This window comes from Dasypus novemcinctus, chromosome 9 (genome assembly GCF_030445035.2).
Source record: "Dasypus novemcinctus isolate mDasNov1 chromosome 9, mDasNov1.1.hap2, whole genome shotgun sequence".
NCBI classification, from domain to species: Eukaryota; Metazoa; Chordata; class Mammalia; order Cingulata; family Dasypodidae; genus Dasypus; species Dasypus novemcinctus.
In genome coordinates, this window is record NC_080681.1 from 131,809,818 (window position 1) to 131,826,457 (window position 16,640).

Below are 16,640 nucleotides of genomic sequence, written 5' to 3' on the forward strand. Positions count from 1 at the left end.
AACAGTGATATTTATAGCCTAAACCTAACACGCGGGTCCCTCCCCTGTTCCCCCTTGATTGGGTACTTCAAGGGTTACAGCCTATCCGAGCTCTAACTAACTTCTGCGACCGGCTCTGATTCCCCGATCCCGGGCTCCCCACCTGCCGGCCCGGCGGGCTCAGCGCAGCTTTCACACCTGGCGCAGTTTTCAAATTTGGCACCGCTTTCACCCCTGGCCCCGCCCCCAGCACTCACCATTGGCTCTCCCTGCTCTATCCCCGCCCCCAGCACTCACCATTGGCTCTCCCTGCTCTGGCCCCACCCCCAGCACTCACCATTGGCTCTCCCCGCTCTAGCCCCGCCCCCAGCACTCACCATTGGCTCTCCCCGCTCTAGCCCCGCCCCCAGCACTCAGCATTGGCTTTCCCTCGTCTTGGCACCACTTCTCAAATTCTTGGCGCGCCAAAGCTGCTGGAGCCCCTACCCTCCCTCCTCAAACAGCAGAGCTGGCTCCGGCTTCCCTTTGTGAAAATTAAACTTGACCCTTTCCCACAAAAACTTCCAAATCTTACTCAAAGAGTCAAAAGGAAATAGATAACCTTCTACTAGAGAAATGATTTATAGTTAACAAATCCTACCACTAAGAAAATTCCAGGCACAGATGGCTTCACTGGTGAATTCTACCAAATATTTAAGGAAGAAATACCAATTCTATGGTAACTCATCCAGAAAATCTAAGTGGAAGGAATACTTTCCAACTTGTTCTATGAGCATTAACCTGTTAACAAAACCAAAGACATCACAAGGAAAGAAAACTATAGACCAATATCCTTCATGAACATAGATTCAACAATTCTTACCAAAAAGTCTTCACTTGGAAAGTGTTAGCAAATTGCATACAACAATATATCAAAAAGATAACACCTCATGAGCAAGCGAAGCTGACCCCAGGAGTGCAAGATGCAACACTCAAAAACTGTCACTGATTCTCCAGAAAATAAACTAAAAAAGAAAAACCATATGCACACCTCAGGAGATTAAAAAAAAAGTGCTTGACAAAATCTAACATCAATTCCTGATTTAAAAACAGAAAAAGAAATAACCTTCCCAGTGAATTCCCCCAAGTGTATAAAGGTCAGGTATGCAGCGTGGAGTGCGGAGTTTGATCTGAAATTTCAAAAAAACTCTAAAATAGGAAGATAAAAGTTGCAGATAACTTTGTTTATCTCAGGAATTTCCAAGGGTGTGTGTGTGGCACTTATACAAATAAGACTTTCATAGATCCCATCAAAAACCTGTCAACTCCCCTCTTCTCAAAACCCTTGCCTTGCTGTGTGCAGCGATCCTAAACTATTACCTCAGGATACAAACCCAGTCCTAACCAAGCTTCCTCAGTGAAAGGCCCCCTTCAACCAGACCCCCAAGTTCATAAATATTGTGATTTTGCTGTCCCCAGCTGAGACACCACGAAGACTCAGCAGGTTTCTCCGGAGGCATTCAACAGTACCAACCAGCGCCAGAGAGAAAACGTCACCTGCTAACACTAAATGACACAAAATGATGCTCTAACGTAGGACCTGGTGTTTAGTCGTGTTCAGAAAATAACCAAGAAAGTAAAGACACTGACTCTGCTCCAGGTGCTGGAAACGAGTCCACGCCCAGGCAGGTCCAGCGTCCTGGAGGACGTCAGCAGCAGACACACCAGGGCACTTGGATTCTGACTGCTGGTCCAGGAGTGGGATGGCCCTGAGCCTGCTTCCCAGCCACCCTGCTCAGATGTAGCGGTTTTCCTGGGTCCCACACAATGTCCCCATGGGAGGTCACCTTCCCTCAAGAGTTTTTGTCATCACTGTCTGAATCCTGCTAGCAGTTCAGGGAACACCAGGTCATGAGCAGTTCCACCCACGTTTCTGATGGACATGGCAACTCTTGCTATTTCGAAGCTCATACTTGGAAACCCCGAGGAGCACCCCAGGGTCAAGGAACTCAGGCGAATGCTGTCTACGGAAGAGAAGACACCACTGTGAGAGTGTGAGAGCCCTCCTGTTCCCACACCCTAGGACTGGAGCGCTATTTCCATGGAAAACTTTGGACGAAAGTCCGCACGGCCACTCAGCACAGAGGCAGCCACTCGCAGAACTTCAGTCTGGGCATCCCCGTTTGTCCTGGTGGAAAAGGGGACCCTGGTGGCACAGCCAGCTCCACACAGGGGCCCCAGGAACACTGGCAGAATCTAAATCCTTTCGTCAGCATTCTTTTGGGGAAGTCCTTTAAGCCTTTATCAAAAGGTGTGAGTCCTGCAGGATGCACACAGCTGGGACCAGGCAGGAGCCCGAGGCCACATGTGTGGAAATTCCAACTGTCGTGGTGTCACTCCGCGGGGAAGCCAGCCCAGAATGCCAGACGGCTCTGTCACCTCAGATCCCAGTGGTCACAGGACTGTCTTTGGGGAGTACTCACAGGCCCCTCCCTGCCCACCCCGAGTTCCGGGGCAGCCCCCCTAGGCTGTAGGGTGGAGCTTTACTGGGAAGGGGCCCATGAAGACTGACCTGTCCGACCTGCTTCCCCAGGCTGGCGAAGCGGAAGCGCGGCCAGAGAACCAGGTCTGCCTGAGCGTGCCTGTCAAGGGTGTGGTCCAAGCCACAGGCTCAGCCTCGTGGCACAGCCACTGCCCAGAATAGCACCACGCCAGAGGAGCTGCTGCTGTGCCCCATGGCACGGAAAGCAGCCTGGCCGCCAGGCCAGCTTCCCTTCGGTCATGACGACGTCCCGCTGGGGCACACCCAGCGTCCTCTTGACTGCTGCCCTGTGGGGGGTGGGGTGGCAGGGGACAACCAAGGGGCCACGTGAAACTTGAGAGGGCGGCCTTTGTCAGCAATGTGCATCCCCCAGGGCCGCCGGTGCCCTTGACTCACAGCAGCAGGCCCGGGTGACGGAACACCAGTGGGCCTTGATGGACAGCCCTGGTGTGGGCTGGGCCCTCTGTCCTGTAAGAAAGGCCAGTTGGGAAGCAGGCCAGACCTCACAGGTGGCAGAGCTGGACACAAGACCAGGCGGTCTGGCCACAGGGCTTCCCATCAAAATTCACATTCGTACATCTTAACCTCTTTTAAAGGCCTTTTCCCTGCCCAGCTCCCTACCGGCGTGCTGGGGCTTGGATCCAGCTGAAGACTGGGTCTGACTGGCCCTTGAGCCTTGGGCAGGAGATTTCGAATTTTTGCCTTAAAATGGATTAGTTTGTTTATTGTTCATTCAAATAATAAAATCCATATTGTAATTTTTATACTAGTTTTGTGTCATAATTTTACTGCATAAGAAATGAGAGATTGCATAAACCAGTCAACAGCATATATAGAAGAACAAAACAAACATGATTATCACTGTCCAAATAAAACAAGAAATATAACAGGTATTGTATTTTTTTTTTAAGATCAAATAAATAAATTTATCCCCCGCCACTTGTGCTCACTGTCTGCTGTGCCCATTCGCTGCGCGATCTTCTGTGTCTGCTTGTTTTCTCATCCTCTGTTTAAAAGGCACTGGGAACTCCAACGTGGGAGAGAGGCACTCAGTCGCCTGAGCCACCTCAGCTCCCTGGTTTGTTGTGTCTCTCACTGTCTCTCTTCTGTGTCTCTTTTTGTTGCGTCATCTTGTTGCACCGACTCTCCACGCCCCATGGTGAGCCAGCTCTCTGCCCCATGCAGGCCAGCTTGCTTTTCACCAGGAGGCCCCTTCATACGGTATACGGGAGTCTAACGGCTTGAGCCACATCCACTTGCCCGGTATTGTATTTTAAATGGTGTTTGTCATCTGAGATACTTCCATTAGGTGTAAATACGTCCATTAAATATGTAAAGCAAGTCACACCTCGTCTGACTATCTCTAACAATAAAAGTAAAAGGCAGCTAAGCATCCAGAATTACCTCAACCACAAACTGGAGGTGCTATTCTCAGCCTAAAATGAATTTTTTTTAATGGATAAATGTCGTCGTCTTGGCAAACCGATTTGGTGTTTACTTTCGTGAGTCACCGCTGAGGGGAAGATGATCCGAAAGCCCACTTTACTCGCGGCTCGTCTCATCAGAGCGCCAATTGGCGGCAAAAGGTGACAGCGAGAACACCCCCCACCTCGCGGGCTGGCGAGACGTCTGCCAGAGCCGCCGACCCGCCGACCCGCCGGGCGTCCTCCAGTCTCCTAGCAACGTAGAAATGGACGATGTGCAAGGGTTTCTGGGGAATGTAGTCCCTTCCCTCCCCTCCGGGCGCGAGACTCCGCTCCAGCGGCCCTCGACTACGTTTCCCAGAAGGCCTCGCGCGCGCCCCCTGGTCTGGGCGTCCAGCGCCGGCGCCTCCTGGCGGGAGCGGGCTGGCGCGCGGCGCGCCGGGTCTTGTAGTTTTCACTTGGGAGCCGCCTCCCTGGCACCGCAGGAGGGGACGACGAGAGAGACTACAAGTCCCAGGGGGCGCGGCGCGACCGCCCGAAGGGCGGGGGGTACGAAAGAGGAGCCCGAAGGGCGCTGGGGTGAGTGAGGGGCTGGAGGCTGGCGTGAGGGCGGTGGGGCGGGGAGGGCCAGGTCGGGCCTGGGGGCCGCGAGTGAGTGGCCCCCGCTCGGCCTCGGACGCGGCGCTGCTGAGCGGGGCTGGCCGGACAAAGATCGGCCCCCGAAGAGCCCTTGGGGGACCCTCGCAGTACTGTTGCGGCGCGCGCTGGAGACCCTCGCGGTGGCCTCGCGCTCTAGGGCGCGTGCGAGGCCGAGAGCCCGCGCAGGGGAACGGCCGCTCCGGGGCGTCTTTCCCAGTGGTTTCGAAACTGGGGGAGCCCTCCCAAGGACGCAGGCTTGGGGGCGGGCCGCGCGCCCTGGCAGGTGGGCGCAGGAGAGCCCGGAGGGTTTGCCTCCAGCCAGGATCGCCAATGGCCACGCTGTTGTAGGACCTCGCAGGAGTGCTTGCTTTCCTGGCACCCCAGCCCCGACCTCTGCAGTAATTCTTCTTAAAAGCAGAGCGAGCAGTCACCTGCGCCCCCGGCCCACGGGCGGCCTCCGCGGACCGCGAAGGCGCGCCACGCCCCTCCTGCCTTGTTGCTCTCCAGGTTAGCTCTGGTTTATCTTGTGATTCCTTAGAAAGGCGACCCTTACCACCAAGTACTGAGAATTCCGCATCCCCGAGTGGTGAGCGGGACCCCGCGTGGCTTTCCAGTCGGAACCCCATTCTTGCCCCCCGGATGCCAAGTCCGCAGAGTAGCGGGGCAGTGAGAACACGCGTTTATTTTTTTAATTAAAAATTTTTAGAGCAGTTGTAGATTATGGAAAAATAATACAGAAAGTACAGGTTCCATATTTTCCAGCCCCAGATACACACGCACACACAGTTTTTCCTATTATTAACATTTTCCATTAGTGTGGTACATAGAATTGGGTGGCCAATATTATATTATCAACTAAAGTCCATAGTTTACTTTAGGGTTTGTACTTTGCGTTATACAGCTCTCTTTTTTTTTTTTTTTAATCACAGTAGCATGTACAACAAAATTCCCTGTTTTAATCACTTTCAACTGTACAGTTCAGAGGTGTTACATTCACAGTGTTGTTCTACCATCACCACCATCCATTATGAAGTCTTTTCCATCAGCCCATACACAAACTCTATACCCCTTAAACATTAACTCCCTCTTCCCCACCCTCACCCCTTCCCTTAGTAACCTATGTTCTAGTTTCTGACTGAATTTGCATATTCTAGGTATATGCAATGTTTGTCCATTTGTGTTTGGCTTATTTCACTCTACATCCATCACGCCTCCCCCACGTTGTTGCGTGTTCCAGCACGTCACTCCTTTTCATGGCTGAGTGGTACCCATCACGTGTGTGTGCCACACTGACTCTTCGCTCATCTCCTGGCACTCGAGATGCCTCCACCCTTTGGCTGCTGAGTCAGGCTGCATGACGGTTGGAGTGCAAGGCATTTATTCTTGGGTGTGCCTCACACATCAGCAGATGGATGGTTTCATTTACATCCAGGCTCATAGTTGCCAGCGTTTAGCTCTCAGACCATGCATGTCTGGCTGATTGCTCATTCCTAGGCTCCCGGCACACCTCTCTTGCTTGGAAAGCCCTTCCGGTGCTGCTGCTAGGATGGATCGGAGACTGGCAAACCCTCCTTTCTTTTTGTTCAGTGAGTTTTAAATCTATTAATACTTTCAACATTAATGAGAGAAACAGATCAGCACTTGGCTGTAAGACCCAGAGGCTGGCAGACAGCCCCCGCCCACCCTTTCCAGCCCCAGCAGCCCAGGGGCTGGGGGCGGTGAGAGAGTGTGGAGAGCCTCCTGGTGTGCCTTTGTGGACTGAGCAGAAATACTTCCACGCGCTAGTTACCTTGATATGTTAACCTATGTAAAATCACAATGAATTGAAGGCATTATTTCTACATTGAAACCACTTCCACGGAAGAGTAGGAGTTGTGAGAGAGGATATAATACGATTTAAAGTATAAATTCTCGTCAGGTTTTTATTGCCTTGTAGAATTTTTTTACCAATTCATTTAGCTTTTTGGCTTCAGTAGGATTTTCAAAATAGAAAATGGGTTGCACTTACTTAATTATTGAGGTATAATTTATGTAGAGATTTTAAGTGCAAGTTCAGTCAGTTTCCACAAGTGCACACACCTGTGTAACCTACATGCCTATCCTGATACAGATAATTTGTCATCCCAGAAGCTCCCCAACAAGCCGCTCCAGCCCACGGACGCCACCAGAAGCAAGCGCTCCTCTGCTTCCTGCAGCCATGCGTTAGCACTGCCTAATTTTGTGGAAATGAAGCCAGCGCACAGTTTGTCTGGCACCTTTAGTGCTGTGGGCTGTCCTGAGGTCCCTTCGGTGGCGTGTCACCGGCTCGTGAGGCCACACCATGAGGGTTCTTAACAAGGGGCTCACGAGCTTGAATCGAAATTCACAAAAGCGTTATTCTTGTGGGGATGTGTTGGTGCAGGTGTGGTATTTATTCAATAATACACAGTGTATATGGACTTAGCGAGGGGTCTGTGGACAGAAAAGGTGAAGCTCCCCAGGGCGGTCCATGTGGATAAAGACGCCTCTGCCGTCCTTGGGCACGCTTTCCGTGGGCACGTTTTCATTTCTTTTGGAACTCCTTGGGAGTGAAACTAAATATATTTATGGAAAGCTAAAGCTGAGTTCATCGAGTTACCTTCCCTCCTGGCTTTCCTGTAACCTCCTCCTCCAGCAGTGAGGAACCCAGCTCCTGCGGTGTGCCTTCCGTTGACTTATTTGTTCAACCCCAGAATACACATAAAGAATTCTGGAGTTGTTCACCCGTGCCCCATAAGAATCAAACATACCAACCAGACTACAGTGTTTTGCACATTTTCTCTTATCTTACAGTTTCTAGTCAAAACACCATTTCTCAAAGGGTTGTTGAAGTCAGATCCTTTCTCCCCTTTGGTGTGTCATTTTTTTTTCCTAAGGAGGTACCGGGGGTTGAACTCAGGGCCTCCTACATGGGAAGCAGCCGCTTAACCGCTGAGCTACATCCCCTCCCCTGTCATTTACTTTTAATACAGTTAGGTTCATTTGTCACGGTTTGCATTCCATGATGACTTCTTGTCCCTCAAGGCTTTAGGGCAAGGGTTCTTCACCAGGGGTCCACAGACACCTGTCTGTGGAAAGATTTCAGGGGGTCCATAAGCTTGAATTGAAAAAAATCAACTTATTAATATTATCTTTTATTTTCTCTGACCTCTAACTGAAATCTAGCATTTCCTTCACTTATGAATGTATGCGGTAAGTAAATTATAGTAGTATTCATTTCACTTGACTGGCAAAGGGATCTATGGAACAAAAATGGTTAAGAACCCCTGCCTCAGGGTTTATTTCTGTCCATTTATCACCATGGGATAGTCAAGGTTTAGTGGCAATGTATGTATTCCAGGGAAGGAGAGCACATTTTTGGTTTGTGCTGGGTTTTTTTTGTTTGTTTGTTTTTGAGTTAACTATTTTTATTTTTTAATTATCTTTTTTCTTAAAGATACATAGATCACACAGAATGCTACGTTAAAAAATATAAGAGGTTCCCATATATTCCACTCCCCACCCCGTTTGTGTTTTTTATATCCTATCTTCGCCTAACGAAAGTTATGAGGATATCTTTTAGAAGCTTTTTAGATTTAGCTTTTGCTTTTAGATTTTTGATCCATTCCCTTCGTTTTTCGTATGATGTGAGGTAGGAGTCCAGGCTCATTTTCTGTTCCATATGAGTGTGCAGATGCTCCAACACTATTTGTTGAAAACGTGCTTTTCCCACAGAACCGCTTTGGCATCTTGTAGACAATCGTTTGACTGTGTATGTGTCTCTGGATTCTCTGTTCTGTTCCATTGATCTCCTTGCTGATCCTTTCTTCAGTGCACACCGACCTGCAGCTTTATAGTAAGTCCTGAAAATGGTGTAGATCCTCCATCTTTTTATTCTTTTTAAAGATAACTTTGACTAGTTAGGTTCTTTACATTTTCATATAAATTTTAGAATCAGCTGTCAGTTCCTCCCCCCCAAAAAAAACCTGCTGGAATTTTGATTGGGATTGTATTGAATCTGTACGTCAGTTTAGGGAGAATTTGTTGAGTCCTCCAATCCACTAACATGTGAATCTTCCCGCTATTTGGGTTTTAATTTCTCAGCAGTGTTTTACAGTGTTGAGGATGCAGGTCTTGCACATCTTTGAGCAAATTTATCCCAAACTATTTGTGTTAGTTTCCTGGCAGCTAAAACAAGTGCCATGCAATGTGTTGTGTTGAGCAAATGGAATTTATTGGACTGTTCTGAAGCTAGAAGTCCAAAAGCAAGGTGTTGGCAAGGCGATGTTTTTCCCGCAACACTGTGGCACTCTGGGCCTGGCTGTCGGTCACCCTTGTTCTTCGGCTTCTCTGTCACATGGCCGTGCACAGGGCCGCCTCTCCCTCCTCGTCCAGGTTCTGTTTCTTTCTCTGTGGCCCTCCCCATAAGGCCAGAGTAACAGGATTGAGACCCGTCCTGATTAGCTGGGCCACGCCTAACTGAAATGTTGAACCCTTGACCCTTAAAATCAAGAATAAGGGAAGGATGCCACTCTCACCTTTTCTACCAATGCTATACTGAATGCCCTAGCCAGTGCAATAAGGTAAAAAAAAAAAAGAAAGAAAGAAAGAAAAGCCATAAAGATTGGTAAGAAAGAAGTAAAACTATATTATTTGCAGGTATACTCCTTAGGATTTACATAAATCCTAAGTTGTCTATAAAACAGCTATCAGAACTATTAAGTGAATGTAGCAAGGTCTTAGAAAACAAGGTTAGTGTGCAAATATTAATTGTATTTTTCTATACTACCAGCGAGAAATTAACTCTATTTACAATAACACCCAAAAGTAAAATATTTCATAATAAATTTAAGAAAAGATATGCAAGACTTCTTCACTGAGAACTAAACAAGGGAAGTGGACTTGGCCCAATGGATAGGGCGTCCGCCTACCACATGGGAGGTCTGCGGTTCAAACCCTGGGCCTCCTTCACCCGTGTGCAGCTGGCCCATGCGCAGCGCTGATGTGCACAAGCAGTGCTGTGCCACATAGGGGTGTCCCCTGCGTAGGGGAGCCCCACGCGCAAGGAGTGTACCCCGTAAGGAGAGCCGCCCAGCGCAAAAGAAAGTGCAGCCTGCCCAGGAATGGCGCCGCACACACGGAGAGCTGACACAGCAAGATGATGCAACAAAAAGAAACAGATTCCTGGTGCCGCTGATAAGGATAGACGCAGTCACAGAAGAACACACAGCAAGTGGACACAGAGAGTAGACAACGGGGGAGTTTGGGGGAAGGGGAGAGAAATATAAAAAAATAATAAATCTTTAAAAAAGAAAAGAAAACTAAACAACACTGCTGAAAGAAAGCACAGACTTGAGTGAAGGGGACTCAGCATGCTCACAGGTTGGAAGACTCAACACGGTTCAAGTGTCCGTTCTTCCAACTGATCTATAGAATCAACACGATCCCAGTCAAAATCCCAGCAGGCTTATTTGTAGAAATTGACAAAGTGATTCTAAAATATGGGAATGCATGTATCTTATAACTGCCAAAGCAGTTAAACAAAGAAAGCTGGGCTCATACCACCTGATTTCGAGAGTTCCTGTAAAGCTGCAGTCATCAGGGCAGGGTGGTGGTGAAGGGAAGCTTTTTTAGGTCATTGGAACAGAAGAGAAAGTCCAGAAACAGAACCACACATGTACAGTCAGTTGATTTTCAACAAAGATACCAAGGGAATTCCACATGAAAAGGAAAGTCTTTTTAACAAAAACTGTACTAGAACTGAATATACATACAGGGAAAAAAATCACCTTTGACCTTCACTGCACACCATACACAAAAGGAAAGAACTACTGCAATTCAAGAAGAAGACAAATAACCCAATTGAAAAATGGGCAAAAAGAAAAGAAAAAAAAATAGGCAAAAGATTTGAATAGGTGCTTCACAGAAGATTTGTAAATGGCCACCGTAGACATGAAAAGATGTTTGCGGTCGTCGGGTATCGGGGACGTGTGTGAAACAGTGAGGCGGCACCCCACCCTCGTAGAGCAAGACCACATGGAGTGGCACATGCTCTGCTGGTGGGAGCCGTGCAGCCACTTTGGAAAATTTGACATTTTCTTAAACCATTAAACGTTGATCTTCTGTATGATCCAGCCTTTCCATTCTTAGGAAATAAAAGCAAATGTACACAAAGGTTCTTAGCAGGTTTGTTTGTAATAGCCAAAAAAATGGAAGCAACCCAAGAGCCCACGAGTAGCTGAACGGGTAAAGGAGATGAACACCTGTGCAGTGGAGCACTGCGTAGCATGAAAAGGCGTGCGCGTGACGACCGCATGGGCAAGGTGAAGGCTGCTGCTAGATGGAGGCAGCCAGACACAAACGCGCTCTGCGGGGTGGTTCGTTTATATAAAGTTCTAGAGAGTGCAAACGAGTTGACACGAGAAGGATCGGCCCAGGCTGCAGAGGAGCACAAGGCCCGTCTGCCCGGTCGGAACTCTCTGAACGGGGGGCTTTATTTGGGTGGATGCAGTTTGTTGTAAATTATGCCTCCATAAAGTGGAGTAATTAGAACCAGAAGATGAGAGTTGGTTACAGTTTTGGACTTTTGCTTCCTGAATCGAACTGTGTTCTGTGATTTCTGCTTGTTCTCTGTGTCCATTTCCCCATTATAAGTTCCTTATGCCCTAAAGTTATCCTTTGCTAGGGTTTTGGCTGCTGAAGAGGGTAGCTGCTTTAATCAACCCAGGCTGTTGTCTTCCCATGCATTCTCGAGGTGAAAGCAGGGTGTTTTAGTTCCCTTGGCTGCTCAAGCAAATACCATGAAATGCTTCAAGTTAAACAGTGGGAATTTATTCACTTACTGTTTGCGGCTGGGAAAAAGCCCAAGTCAAGGCATCGAGGGGTGCTTTCTCCCCAAAGCCTGGCGCCCTGGGCTGGCTCCCGCGGGCCCTGGGCTGGGTCCTGCACCAGCAGGCCTCTCCCGCTCCGCCCTTCTCTTCTGGGCTCTTTGGGATTTCAGCTTCTTCCTGCCGTGACTTTCTCTGTGTGTCTGAATTTCCTTCTCTTACAAAGGGCTCCAGTAATAGGGTTAAGAGCCGCCCTGAAGTAATTTCTTAAATTTTATACATTTAGTAATTGAAAATATAAACAATAGTTAAAAAATAAAAAGAAAATACAGTTGAATAAAAACACATTTCTCAATTAAATGTACTGGATACGTATAAAAAAATTTTAATTGTACAATATGTTACATAATATGTTTGGTTCATAGTAACACAGTCATACAGTATTTGTCCTTTTGTGCTGACTTGCTTCACTCAACATAATGTCCTCCAGGTTCATCCACGTTGCTATATGCTTCACGACTTCGTTTCTTCTTTCAGCTCCATAATATTCCGTCATGTGATACACCACAGTATGTTTATCCATTCTTCGGTTGATGGACACTGGGTTGTTTCCCACTTTTGGCAGTCATGAATAACACCACTGTGAACATGGGTGTGCAGATGTCTGTTGGTGTCACTGCTCTCAGTTCTTCTGGGTATTTACCCAGTAGAGGTATTGCAGGGTCACGGGGCAAATCTATATTCAGCTTCTCTAGGAACTGCCAAACAGTCCTCCACAGTGGCTGTCCCATTCTACATTCCCACTAAGAGTGAGTAAGTGTTCCTATCTCTCCACATCCTCTCCAACACTTGTAGTTCTGTCTTTTTAATAGGGGCCATTTCAATAGTTGTGAAATGATATCTCATTGTTGTTTTGATTTGCATTTCCCTAGTCATTAGTGATGTTGAGCATTTTTTCATGTATTTTTTTTTTGCCATTTGTTTTTCTTCTTTGGACAAATGTCTATTTAAGTCTTTTGCCCTGTTTTAATTGGGTCATTTGTCTTTTTATTGTTGAGTTGTAACATCTCTTTATATATCATGGATATTAAACCCTTACCAGACATGTGATTTCCAAACATTTTCTTCCATTGAGATGGCTGCCTTTTCACCCTTTTGGCAAAGTCCAGTGAGGTGCAAAAATATTTAATTTTGAGGAGGTCCCATTTATCTATTTTTTCTTTTGTTGTGCATGCTTTGGGTGTAAGGTCCAAGAAACCACCACCTACTACAAGGTCTTGAAGATGTTTCCCTACATTTTTTTCTAGTAGCTTTATGGTTCTGGCTTTTACATTTAGGTCTTTGATCCATTTTGAGTTGATTCTTGTACAGGGGGTGAGATAGGGGCCTTCTTTCATTATTTTTGGTTATAGATATCCTGTTCTTGCAGCACCATTTGTTGAAGAGACAGTTTTGTCCTCTTACATGGACTTGGTAGGTTTGTCAAAAACCAGTTCACAGGAAGTGGGCAGTGGGTGTGGCTCAAGCAGTTGGGTGCCTGCCTACTACATGGGAGGTCCTGGGTTCAGTTCCTGGTGCCTCCTAAAGAAGACGAGCTAGACTGCAGGCTGATGCAATGGGCTGGCATGGCGAGCTAATGCAACAAGATGATGCAACAAGATGACACAGCAATATGACACGAGGAAGAGGCAGAATGAGGAAATACGATGAGAGACACAACAAGCGGGAGCGGAGGTGCTCAAGCCATTGGCCGCCTCCCTCCCACATGGGAGGTCCCAGGTTCAGTTCCTGGTGCTCCCTAAAAAGAAAGAAGATGAACATACAGTGAACAGACACAGAGAGCCGACAGCAAGCCAGACAACAAGGGGGGGGAGAAATAAAAGAAATAAATCTTTAGTAAGAAAAACAACAGCGGTTGGCTATATAGGCAAGGGTTTATTTCTGGGTTCTCATTTCTATTCCACTGATCGATGTGCGTCTTTAGGCCAGTTCCATGCTGTTTGAGCACTGTAGCTTTGTAATATATTTCATGATCAGGCAGTGAAATTTCTCCCATGTTGCTCTTCTTTTTTAGAATAGTTTTGGTTATTTGGGTGCATTTTCCCTTCCAAATGAATTTGTAATTCCCTTTTCTAATTCTGTAAAGTAGGCTGTTGGCGAATTGACACAGAGAGCACATAACTGGGTGGGGGGGAAGGGGAGAGAAATAAAAATAAATCTTAAAAAACAATAAAATAGGCTGTTGGAATTTTGATTAGTATTGCATTGAATCTATAAATCAATTTGGGTAAGATTGACATTTTCATGATATTTAGTCTTCCAATCCATGAACACGGAATGTTTTTCCATTTGTTTAGGTCTTCATTGATTACTTTTATCTTTGTTTTGTAGTTTTCTGCATATAGGTCCTGTACTTCTTTGGTTAAATTAATTCCTACGTATTCGAGTCTTTTTGTTGCTATTCTAAATAGAATTTTCCCTGATTTCCTCCTCAGATTGTTCAGCACTAGTGTACAAAATATTACTGATTTTTGCATGTTGATCTTATATCATGCCACTTGGCTGAACTCATTTTTTTTTTTAAGATTTATTTATTTCTTTCTCTCCCCTTCCCCTCCCCCCCCCCATTGTCTGTTCTCTGTGTCCATTTGCTGCGTCCTCTTTGTCCGCTTCTGTTGTTGTCAGCGGCACAGGAGTCCGTGTCTCTTTGCTGCGCCATCTTGTCTCAGCTCTCCATGTGTGTGGCTCCATTCCTGGGCAGGCTGCACTTTCTTTCGCGCTGGGCGGCTTTCCTTATGGGGCGCACTCCCTGCGCGTGGGGCTCCCCTACACAGGGGACACCCCTGCGTGGTAGGGCACACCCTGTGCGCATCAGCACTGCGCATGGGCCAGCTCCACATGGGTCAAGGAGGCCCACGGTTTGAACCGCGGACCCCCCATGTGGCAGACGGACGCCCTAACCACTGGGCCATGTCTGCCACCCTGAACTCTTTTATTAACTCAAGTAGCTTTGTTGTGGATACTTCAGAATTTTCTAAATACAGGATCATATCATCCACAAATAGTGTTTTACTTCCTTTTTTCCTATTTTGATGCCTTTAAAATTTTTGATTGTCTAATTGCCCTAGCTAGAAGGTCGAGTACAATATTCAGTAACAGTGGTGACAGTGGGCATCCTTATCTCGTTCCTGATCTTAGAGGGAAAGCTTCAATGTGTTCCCATTGAGTACAATGTTGGCTGTGGGGTTTTCATGTATGCCTTTTATCATATTGAGGAATTTTCCTTCTATTCCTATCAAAGTGTTTTTATCAAAAAAGGATGCTGGATTTTGTCCAATGCTTTTTCTGCGTTGATTGAGATGATCATGTGGTTTTTCCCTTCAATTTGTTAATGTGATTTATTACGCTGATTGATTTTCTTATGATGAAACAGCCTTGGATACCAGGAATAAATCCCACTTGTTCATATGTATAAGTCTTTTGATATGCTGTTGGAGTCTCTTTGAAAGTATTTTGTTGAGAATTTTTGCATCTATATTCATTAGAGAAATTGGTCTCTAATTTTCTTTTCTTGTAGTATCTTTTTTTTTTAAAGATTTATTTATTTCTCTCCCCTTCCCCTCCACTCCAGTTGTTTGTTCTCTGTGTCTATTCTGTGCGTGTTCTTTGTCTGCTTCTGTTGTTTTTAGTGGCATGGAAATCTGTGTTTCTTTTTGTTGCGTCATCTTGTTGTGTTAGCTCTCTGTGTGTGCGGCACCATTCCTGGGAAGGCTGCACTTTCTTTCGCACTGGGCGGCTCTCCTTACAGGGTGCACTCCTTGCGCGTGGGGCTCCCCCATGCAGGGAACACCCCTGCGTGGCAGGGCACTTCTTGCGCACATCAGCACTGCACGTGCGCCAGCTGCACATGGGTCAAGGAGGCCCGGGGTTTGAACCGCAGACCTCCCATGTGGTAGACGGATGCCCTAACCACTGGGCCAAGTCCGCTTCCCTCTTGTAGTATCTTTATCTGTCTTTGGTACTAGGGTGATGTGGACTTCATAAAATGTGTTGGGTAATTTTCCCTCCTCTTCAATTTTTTGGAAGAGTTTAAATAGGATTGGTGTTAATTATTTTCAAAGTGCTTAGTAGAATTCACCTGTGAAGCCATCCGGTCCTGGACTTTTTTTTGTTGGGAGATTTTTTTGTGATGGATTCAATCTCTCTAAATGTGATTGGTTTGTTAAGTTCTTATATTTCTGTAGTGTCAGTGTAAGTTGTTTGTGCATTTCTAGAAATTTGTCCATTTCATCTAGATTGTCTAGTTTGTTGGCATACAGTTTCTCATAATATCCTCTTAGGATTTTTTTTGTTGCTGTTGCTGTTTATAGGGTATATATTTTATCAGTTTGTACTAGTACATTCTCATATTACAAAGGCAATTTAGTGGAAGAAACTTCCCTTTGATATTTGAATCATCTAAAATAACACCAACAGAACTATACATTTTAAAAAATTCTCAATTGGATGACAAAACAAAAACTAAAAGGACAAACAAAAAACCTTTCCTTTCTTTCAGGTGGATAATGAAGTGGACCTAATTCAGTTATCTTTTTAAAAACCTTCAAAGACAAAAGGAGCTTAAAATCTAATTAAAATGAATTAAAAATTTTTTTACTTAGCTACTTGTCTCCAGCACCATTTTCTGTTTTCTAATTTTTTTGTTAGAAAGAAAGCTGTACCTGTAAGAGAACAAAAGCTCACCTGATTATGGAGGAGAAAATAATTTTATTAACAGCCTTGCAAGAATGGGCGTTCAACCTGGATAACACGGCCGACGTGCCAAACAGCAAGAAACAACAACATTTATGCCCTAACCCTAACACGGGTCCCTCCCCCCTTCCCCACTTCAGGGGTACAGCCTACCCAAGGGGTCTAATTACCTTCCGTGGGTTCCTGCTTTTAGTTCCCACTCCCATTCCCTACATTCTGGCGGTTGGTATTTGGCACCGCTTTGAAATTTGCCACCACTTTTTGAACTTGGCTCCATCCTTAACGTTGGCGCCACTTTCAAATTTGGTGCGAGAGCCTTTAGTGCCCTTTTCCCTCTTTACTCTAATGGCAGAGCCGGCTTTGGCTTTGCCTTCATGTGAAAGCTATACTTAACCCTTTCCTTATAAATCCCTCCTTTCTTTTAGACTCTCTTTAGTTTTCACAGTTTAGTCTCTCAAATCTGCTGAGCGCCTCCTCACATTCTTCATCGTAGAGATCTTC

At 46.3% G+C, this 16,640-nt stretch overlaps 1 protein-coding gene across 1 annotated transcript in view; it reads left to right on the forward strand.

Annotated features, from left to right (window-relative positions):
• The first annotated feature begins 4,396 nt into the window (after nucleotides 1-4,396).
• The window catches only part of C9H1orf159 (chromosome 9 C1orf159 homolog), a 37,557-nt gene continuing 25,313 nt past the window's right edge, over nucleotides 4,397-16,640 (forward strand). Inside the window, exon 1 of the mRNA XM_058304700.2 lies at nucleotides 4,397-4,503. The gene's annotated coding sequence lies outside the window, so the exon portion shown is untranslated. The remainder of the gene's footprint in view (nucleotides 4,504-16,640) is intronic.